This window comes from Hibiscus syriacus, unplaced genomic scaffold (genome assembly GCF_006381635.1).
Source record: "Hibiscus syriacus cultivar Baekdansim isolate YM2019G1 unplaced genomic scaffold, ASM638163v2 tig00110761_pilon, whole genome shotgun sequence".
Taxonomy (NCBI): domain Eukaryota; kingdom Viridiplantae; phylum Streptophyta; class Magnoliopsida; order Malvales; family Malvaceae; genus Hibiscus; species Hibiscus syriacus.
The window spans coordinates 622,959-633,222 of NW_024062849.1; the positions used below are offsets into that span (position 1 = coordinate 622,959).

The window sequence follows — 10,264 nt, forward strand, 5'->3', positions numbered from 1 at the left end:
CTTTTGTTTGTAAAATGTACAAAACTAATAAAAGCATCATGCATAAATAAACACTTAGTTTTCTACTGGTTTGGGAAATTTATGCAGCGCTGAGCCTTGTACTATTGAGTTTGGTCAGTCTGCCTCTGTTTGAATTTTTATATATATACATACTTGCTAAATCTTGTGCATTGCTAAAGAGTTAATTGTATCACACATCCCTAAAATATGATTCTTATTCTAAATTGATCTCTAAACTTTTAAATATTTCATTTTTATCCCCAAATTGAGACCCTTATTCTTAGTTGATCCTTAAACTTTTGAATAATTCAACTTCATCCTTAAACTATGACCCTCATTATAAATTGATTCCTAAATTTTTGAATCTTCCAAATTTATCCTAATATGTAATTAGTTTCAACAATAGGATAATCTATTTTTTTAATATAATATATATATATATATATATATATATAATAGCTTGGCCAAAGAGTTTTATGAATGGAGGATGCGATTAGCATATATTGATGGTTTTGGATGAAATTGAATGTTCAAAAAGTTTGGGGACCAATTTAGAATGAAGATCATAATTTGAGGATGAAATTTGAACATTTAAAAGTTTAGGGACTAACTTAGAATGAGAGTCATAATTTGAGGATTAAATTAAATTGTTTAAAACTTACAACCAATAATTAATTGACACGTGGTAAGAAGCAAACTTTTAATTAGAAAACAAAAACTAATAATTGAAGTGGAAGGATTAAATTCTTAAATTAAATGTATTTCAAGGACTAATACCACAAATCGACCCGCCTTTCTGTCACAGTAATAAGTTTCTTTTCTTTCTTCTTTGTCGTCGAAACCTCTTCAGACAAAGCATCAAATTTGGTTCAAATTTCATTTCAGAAAAAAGCATTAAATTCGGGCTCATATTTTATTTCTTTCACCTATAAATTTCACTTTATGAAACAAAATTTAGAAACATCAATAATATGTAATATTCCTTATTTAAATCGATCAACTGAATACCACAACTAATCATCTGAATGACCTTAATTTAGATCATATTTAATTAAAGTATAAAACTGACATCAAACTTAATTGAAAAAAAATCAAATTATCCAAATCTCGAACATACAAGGGACCATAGTGCAATTAAAACCAACATTCATCAATACACCACACATGTTACAATTTCAAGTTGTATGGTATTAACACATTACTATTTGGTCTGTAAAATTAAAATAAACATTTTTTTACTAATATCCGTAAATATAATAACTTAAAAGAATGTCATAAATTTGTCAAGATATTCCTTGTAGAGGGAAAGTGGTCAAGAAGTTTCCCCTCACACATGAATTGTAATCCTCAGCTCACCGTCCCCAGATAACCTGAATAGAAAAACACCCTAAACGAAATGCTACATGATAACAAGCCGATGAAAATCGTGTCATGTCATTGTTTTCTAACAGATATATACTTTAAACATTATGAAGCATATTATCATTCGAAATAATTATTAAATAAGTACAAATAGGGGTGACCTTATAGTTGCCCTGGGTATTCCAGACAACCCCTTAAAATTGTCTACTTAGTGTTAATTTTTTTTAATTAATACAAGTGACACTCCTAATATTGTGTATAACTGTTGCTCTTTATTATAGGAAAAAATTAATATCCTATTTAAAATTAAAAAAAAAAGATCAAGCCCAAAAAACAAACCTTAAGCCCATGAATCAAGCACCTATTTTCAGTTTTTTTGGGAATTGGGATACAACAATTGGCAACAGATTAATTCGAAGATTCGAAGAGTTTTTTTGTACAACCCCTAAATTTTTATCTTGGTCCACCTATGAGTACAAAATGTTTGAGCTATTTAAAAAAGCTAAATATTAACTATTAATTCACAAATATATGCATGTTGAGAACATGCAGTAATTATAATAATAAAATAAATAAAATTTTAAAACGCTTAATACAAAAATAAGTCCATAAACTTTACCTCAAAAAACGTTTTAGTACTTAAATAAATTTTCGTTAAAAATAGTTGTCTAATATTTTTATCGGAGATTTTTAGGTACCTGGATCGTAACGGCCAATAAGTGACACGTATCACGTTCTGGTAATTTTGAGAATTTATTTAAAAAATTTTAAAAATAAAAATATTTTTTATTAAAAAACCACAACAGCCCTACGTCCCCCTTCTCCCCCTTTCTTTTTTCCCCCTTCTCCTTTCCCCTTTCCTAGTCGCTGACCGATCATCCGTGACTGTGACCGTAACCGACATCGACCCCTGATCAAACCTCCATTAGTCGTTCATCGTAAAGTGTCATAGTTTGCCGTAGAAAAACATTCAAAGATTCGTCAGATTTAAACCACCGTCAATATTTTTCGTTGATTTTGGTCGATCCCGACATCCATAAGCCACACCACAACCACCATTCGAACCATTATATAATTTCGATCAAAACTCAAGTGTTCGATGACGATGGTGGTCGGAAATGGCCGGTGACCGTTAGTAATGGGAAATGAGATATTTTAATTTTTAGAGTTTTTTTTTATAATTTCATTAAAAGTTTTGGTTTTTTTATAAATAAATTAAGTTTTTTTAAATAATATTTTTATTATTAAAAAAAATAAAAAAAAATATAATAATAGATACCTAAAAATATAACTGAAAAATATTAAACACATATTTTAAAAAAAATTAAGTACAAAACATTTTTGAGGTATTATTTAAGTACTTATTTTTTTGTAACAAGCCTTTTTAAAAAGGACAAATTAATTCTGTGAAAGGTAGAGTATGAGAAATAAAAAAAAGTATGAATCATATTTTTTTTATTTAAAAATCATTTAAAATTAAATATATAATATGACGCGTCTATAATATTGTCTAATTTTGATAAATCAAGTCAACGACGGCTTTAGGTTTATTTCGATTTTTGTTAATATATATTTAAGAAAATTCCCAACCTATTATCTCAAAAACATTCAAAATCCCACCCTTCTCCCCTTGTTTGTCAAGTTCTAACCTTATCCCTTTCTTGCGCTTCAAGTTTCATACAGACGAAGAAATTATATTAGGTGATTCGAATCCCTAAACTTGAAGACTTTCTTTCTATTTGAGTCCTGAGATTTTGAGTTGTAGTTCGATTCGTTTCCTCTGCGTCACTGATATTTTTGATTCTCTGTTTCTCAATCTTATTGCTCGTTACTCTCTTCCCACATCCCCCGCCGCCAAACAAGCCCCTCTCTTGCCTTCGAGTTTCCGACGGACCTGAGGATCGGATCAGGTAATTGATTTCTATTTCAGTTTTGACTTTTCTGCTCTCTGCCTCTGCATCGCTCTGCTATATTCGATTTGCTGTTTTCGATTTTATTGCTTGTTGCTCTCTCTTTACTTATTTTGTTGAGAAGGATAATTTTGCAAACTAGATTGCTAAGGAACCATGTCATTGTCAGGGAATTCAAAATCTGGGCATTGGACAGGTAGCCCTTTGAGGACTTGGGTCTCTGATAGGTTATCGTTGCTGGGATTTTCCGAGCCCATGCTTGTTGAGTATATTATTGAACTAGCCAAGCGAGCACCATCGCCTGCTGATTTTCTGGGCAAGCTCGAAGACTATGGCTTGCCATCATCTGGTGATGTTCGTTTATTTGCTGAAGAAATCTTTGGTAAAGTTCCTCGTAAAGCATCCTCTGAAAATATTTATCAGAAAAAAGAAAGGGAAGCTGCTATTTCTGCTAGGAAGCAAAGGGCTTATGCAATTTTAGATGTTGGTGAGAATGAAGATGACTGTGGTACCAGTTCCGAAAAAGCTGATAAACCAAAGAGAATTTTCAGAAAGAAAATTGAATGTCAACAAGATGAAGATGATGAGGAGATCATACATGTAGATGAAAAGAGAAGAGTTAAAAGACGGTCTTCCCAAGATGAGGATGATGGGTCGGAGTCAGGAGAGGAAAGATTGCGTGACCAAAGAGAGAAGGAGGATTTAGAGAGAAATATAAGACAACGTTATGCTGCAGCAACTAAGAAGTTAATGGAGCCAAAGCTTTCTAGAAAGGACGAAGAGGAGGCCTTACAAAGATCTAGAGCTTTGGAGCGATATGACGTTAATAGTTTGAGGAAAGCTTCAAGACAACAGTATTTGAAAAAGAGGGAGCAAAAGAAACTTGAGGAGCTCAAGGACGGTATAGAAGATGAGCAGTACCTTTTTGAAGGTGTGAAGCTTAGCAAAGCAGAATATGGTGAGTTAAGGTACAAGAAGAACGTATATGAGCTTGTGAAGAAGCGGACAGAAGAGGATGATAATATTGGCGAGTACAAAATGCCAGAAGCTTATGATCAAGAATGGATTGTTGACCCAGGAGAAGAGATTTTCTGTGGCCCTTCAGTGTTGCAGAGACCCTACTGCTGGGGACAAAATGAATCCATTTGCAGAGCAAGAGGCATGGAAAGACCATCAAATTGGCAAGGCCACTTTGAAATTTGGCTCAAAAAATAAAAAGCAAATGAATGATGACTATCAGTTTGTGTTTGAGGACCAGATTGAGTTTATTAAGGCGTCGATGATGGATGCTGACGAGTTTGATAATGAAATATCACTTGAGTCACCTGAGAAGTCCAAGGCAAAATCTGAATTGGAGAAACTACAAAAGGAACGGAAAGCTTTGCCAATTTATCCATATCGAGATGATCTGCTTAAAGCCTGTTGAGGAAAACCAGGTTGTTGTTATCGTAGGAGACACTGGTTCAGGGAAGACCACACAGATACCACAATATCTTCATGAAGCTGGTTACACAAAACGTGGGATGGTTGGTTGTACACAGCCTCGACGTGTTGCTGCTATGAGTGTTGCTGCTCGAGTTTCTCTAGAAATGGGTGTCAAACTTGGCAGTGAGGTGGGCTATTCTATTCGTTTTGAAGATTGCACTTCAAGAAAGACTCTATTGAAATATATGACAGATGGTGCATTGTTGCGAGAATTACTTGTTGAACCTGATCTTGCTAGCTACAGTGTGATAATGGTGGATGAAGCTCATGAAAGAACTGTTTCAACTGATATTCTTTTCGGATTGGTGAAGGATATTGCACGATCTAGAAAAGATATCAAATTACTTATCTCTAGTGCAACGCTTGATGCGGAGAAGTTCAGTGACTTTTTTGATTCTGCTCCAGTTTTTAGAATTCCTGGGAGACTGTACCCTGTTGAGATACACTACACGAAAGCTCCACAAGCTGATTACTTGGATGCTGCAATTGTTACTGCACTTCAAACCCATGTGAGTCAGCCACCTGGAGATATTTTGGTTTTTCTCACTGGTCAAGAAGAAATTGAGACAACGGAAGAAATTTTGAAGCATAGGTAAGAGGTTTTGGGACAAAAATTGCAGACCTTATTATCTGCCCTATATTTGCGAATCTTCCTACTGAGCTTCAAGCCAAAATATTTAAACCTACTCCTGCTGGTGCACGCAAGATAGTCCTAGCAACAAATATTGCTGAAGCATCATTAACCGTTGATGGCATTAAGTATGTCATTGATCCAGGTTTCTGCAAGATGAAATCTTATAATCCGAGGACTGGGATGGAGTCTTTGAAAGTAACTCCTATATCTAAAGCTTCAGCTAAGCAACGTGCTGGCCGGTCTGGGCGAACAAGTCCAGGTAAGTGTTTCCGATTGTACACTGAATTCAACTATACAAATCTTGATGACAATACCATGCCAGAGATACTACGGACTAACCTTGCTAGTGTTATTCTTTCTTTGAAGAGTCTTGGAGTTCATGATTTGAAAAATTTTGATTTTATGGATCCACCAACAGTTGAGGCTCTACTAAGAGCATTTGACCTTCTGTTTGCATTGACTGCATTAAATAAAGTTGCAGAGTTGACTAAAGTTGGTAGACGAATGGCAGAGTTCCCTCTTGATCCAATGCTATCCAAAATGATAGTTGCTTCCGACAAGTACAAGTGTTCATATGAGGTTATTTCCATTGCTGCTATGCTCTCTGTAGGCAATTCTATCTTTTACCGTCCAAAGGACAAACAAGTTCATGCTGATAATGCAAGGAAGAATTTCATACTGGCAAAGTGGGTGACCTTATAGCTTTAATGAATGTACAATGCCTGGAGGGAAACAAATTACTCAACACAGTGGTGTTATGAAAATTATATTCAAGCCAGGAGCATGAAACGTGCAAGAGACATCAGGGATCAATTAGAGGGTATTTTGGAGAGAGTTGAAATTGAACTAACATGCGGTGCTAATGATTTAGAGGCTATAAAGAAATGCATTACAGCTGGATTTTTCCCTCATTCGGCTAGGTTGCATAAATTTGGTTCTTACCGGACTATGAAGTGTCCACAGACTGCCTATATACATCCAAGCTCAGGCTTGGCACAGGAGTCCCCGAGATGGGTGGTATACCATGAACTGGTTCTTACCACCAAGGAATATATGAGAAATGTAACTTAGCTGAAACCGGAATGGTTGGTTGAAATAGCCCCACATTACTACCAGATGAAGGACTTCAAAGATGCTGTATCAAAGAAAATGCCAAAGGGCCAAAGGGACGGGTGAGCAGCAGAGGAACTGGTAAAAACTTTGTTTTCTATTTACTGATTCTGTTAAAGAAAATCCATTTTCTTATTATGTTTAAACAGTGTTATTCCATGTAGACTTCTTGTAGTTAAATTTGAAGCATGCAGCAATCTTAGGGTGAATATTTTTAAGCGCAATCAAGTTCGTATGTTGGTTAATTTGCTGTCCTATTGTATTTGTATCTGTCTCCCTGAAAGGAAATTGAAAGAACAGTTCTGGCTATGATGTGTTTTGTATAAAGCAATCTTATTATTCAGACTTTTTCTTTAATGGTTTTTATGAGGGCCTTCTATTTTGTTTAATATATTAGCTACTTGTTCAAAATTCTTATGAATTTTTCTATCTGGACATTTCAGAGCTGGAAACTTGAGTGTTACAAACTTAGGTGCTGAAGCAATTAGCGAGTTAACCCCATCTTTGTCAGGGCTGGTTAAATTGGAAGACTTGCAGAGAATACTGACCTGTATTGGGCTAGAAGGGATGTACTTTACTCCTTGCAGAATGCTTCTTACTGTTTTGTTATTAAGCATTAGATCATTTGAGCTCTAACACAGTTGTTGTGGTTGTATCTGTTGCAGAGATAGTTGGTGATCAAGATGGGAGTGGTGCAATTTTTTTCCATTTATTTTATTTAATAGTATCTGGTAATATTGATACTGAAGCTGTTGAGTTTGTAGGTGCTATCTCTTCTGGGCCGTTTACTTCTGTGGATGTTTGAACTTGCTTTTGCTTGCACCTTGTAGTGTTTTGGGGATAGGGAGTTGTTCGTATATGTCTGTAGCAAGTATTTTTGCTTCCTCCATCCTGAGTCAATTATGACTTCAAATGATTTTTTTACATTTCCATGTGAAGTATTTTTGAATAGATATATTAGTGTAAGTGTAGTGGTTGTGCTTATAATCCAATACTTAAAACCTGCTACTTTTTGGGGTGAGAGTAATATGATATGCAGTTTTATTGAAATATGAGTTTCTTGATATTGGCAGCTCTCAAAGATATGTTATATGGAAAACTTTCTGATTGTTTCAAGGTTCAACCATCTTCCCTAAGCTATGTCTGCACATACATACATGAGTATCCATCCCGAACTAAACACAGTAAAGCAAAATGATTTATACTTTCAATTTCTCTCAGGTCCTCTTGCCATGGTGAATGCTGAATGTGCCGAGTTATATGCTTGCTAAGATAGCTCTGGAGCTATTTTTGGCATCTCGATGGAAGAATGAGGTAAGTTTCGATGGTGGAGTATGATTCTGCCCTGGTGATTTCGTGATGATCGGATGTAAGGGTTTAGAAAGGTCGTTTTTCTCATATTTTTTTCTGAGATCTTGTAATGTGATTGCATACTCCTTGATTAAAGCTGGAGTCATTTGGTTCGGTCTGTTTAAGGCCAGGCCTGGGGGCCAAGGCTAATCGCGTACATTTTATGATGAGACGAAAAAAAAAAATAACAAACACTTCACCCTGGTCAGTATGATGAGGACATACACATTCATGCCAATTTATGAGGCGTGATCAAGTACATTGTATTTGTATTGTGTCACTCCTAAAAGATGTGATTCCTTGACAATCAAGGCTCCCATGTCAATTAACATTGATTATGCCACATGCATGCATGCCTAGACATCTAACTCTCCCCTTTTTTCATAAAGTATTTTTGTTCAATAATTATGTCCAACACTTGAATGTATAGATATAATCTCCAAAGATAGTTAAATATATGAAAAACTTTATTTTTTTATAAAAAAAATCTAGTTATACGTATGTCAAATGCATAACACTATCCGACCTTTACATCCAAATTAAGGAGCACAATACAACACTACCACTAAGATTTCAGCTTAAAATCCAAATTCTAATTTCATTTTTCTTATAAACATGCAATTCTATTTTTTTATAATTATTAATATTTAATTCATTGATTAATTCACAAATTTCTTATGTGCATGTCTCTCATAATTCAATTGGTTCCATCAACGATACTAAAATTCAAAGTGAAATTTCGACATCAACATTAAAATTTTCAATTTTTATCCAAACTTGTAGTATACATTTATTTTTGTTGCATGTATGTAAAAACCAAATATTAGATGCGTATTATTGTTGGTTGTGAGAGAAACAAAGTAGAAAGGGTAAGGCAGATGTCGTCGTTTTGCTGTCACTCTTACTGCTTTCTCACCTATTCTAATTATTAAATTTCCTTCTTTATACACCTAAACTACATGATTTAAAAAAATTAAAAATTTAGGTATTAAAATATAATAAAAATAATAATTTAAATATTGAACATATAGTTTATCTTAAAAAACAAAATGAAGTGAAATGGACAAAGACTTTAAAATCATGTAAATTTTATGTTCTAAATACTTTAATCATTTAATAATAAATACTTAAATACCTTATCGTTGTTGGTGTTGATTACAAGCGATAGTATCTGTTTTAAAAGTTCTCTACCATTTGATAATAAATATTTAAATGTTATATAATCACTGATGTTCAAACTTAAAACTTTAAAAAAATAATTATATCTTTAACCATTAAAATCACTTAATTTTTGAATTTTTTCGTTTGCAACTACAAATATAATTGCAGAATACATTATTATAGACTTATAGTACGACCTCTTGAGGTGCTTCTGCTTTTTCAAGCATTAAAAACTAAAATCATGATTTAACACTTATTTTAAACGACAAATTTAAACAGCATCCATGAAACTCATGGCGACAGTCAAGTGACCATGTCAGATGGTGAAGTAAATGAAAGGTGCCACGTGTAGAATGCTTTAGGATCCTTGTTTGACAGAATACGTAATCCCACAATCAAATCTTCAATGGAGGCAAAAGTGCTAGATTAATAAATATTTTATTAGTATTGAAAAAAATATTTTATCAATTAAAATAAAATGAACATCGTATGAAAAGATTGATTAGAGTACCAGACGTTTTCGAAAAGTCGATGGAAACTTCATTAATATTTTTATTACAATCGGCCAAGATCACAATTATTTTATTTTTCAATCGTCAGGTGTTCTAATAGACAATATTCATTATATTTTAATCAATAAATTAATTTTTTCAATATCAATATAAACCATTCTTTTCAAAATATTATAAACTAACAAAATTATTTTTTAATTAATTAACCATCAACGTACACCTACGATATAAACACAACCACTCTATTTATACTTATCTAGCATTAACGATATTCATTATACCTGTCTAAAATTAAGAGTTACATTTATAAGCAAAATCTAACTTTTGATGCTGTCCCCTGCTTTACTCATTCTTGTAATTAAAGCGACACACACACACCAACCACAATCAACACTTATTTGCATCATTAATTGTTATTCATTTCCTTCCACTCCCGCTCTTTATTTCCTCCCCATCGCCACCTTTATACCTCACCTCTCACTGTTTCGGTCTTCTTCCTTCTCATTTTCCCTGAGGTTGAAAGAATTCCCTCATCAGATTTTGCTTCGGGGGTTTTGAATCTTTCTTTTCTGACCCCAACCCTGTTTTTGTTTTATATATGTCCAAAATCAGCTTCTTCATTACATATCTTGTTTGTCTCTCCCCTGTTAACTGCTCAAACACAGATATTTATAGTATCTATACCATGGGGGCTTAGCTTTTCCTTTTTATTGTTTGATTGAGCTGAAGTGGGGGAGAAA

General features: G+C 33.8%; 1 pseudogene; it reads left to right on the plus strand.

The window, feature by feature from the left end:
• The first annotated feature begins 3,375 nt into the window (after positions 1-3,375).
• Positions 3,376-7,716, plus strand: LOC120139531 (annotated as a pseudogene).
• Positions 7,717-10,264: the final 2,548 nt, after the last annotated feature.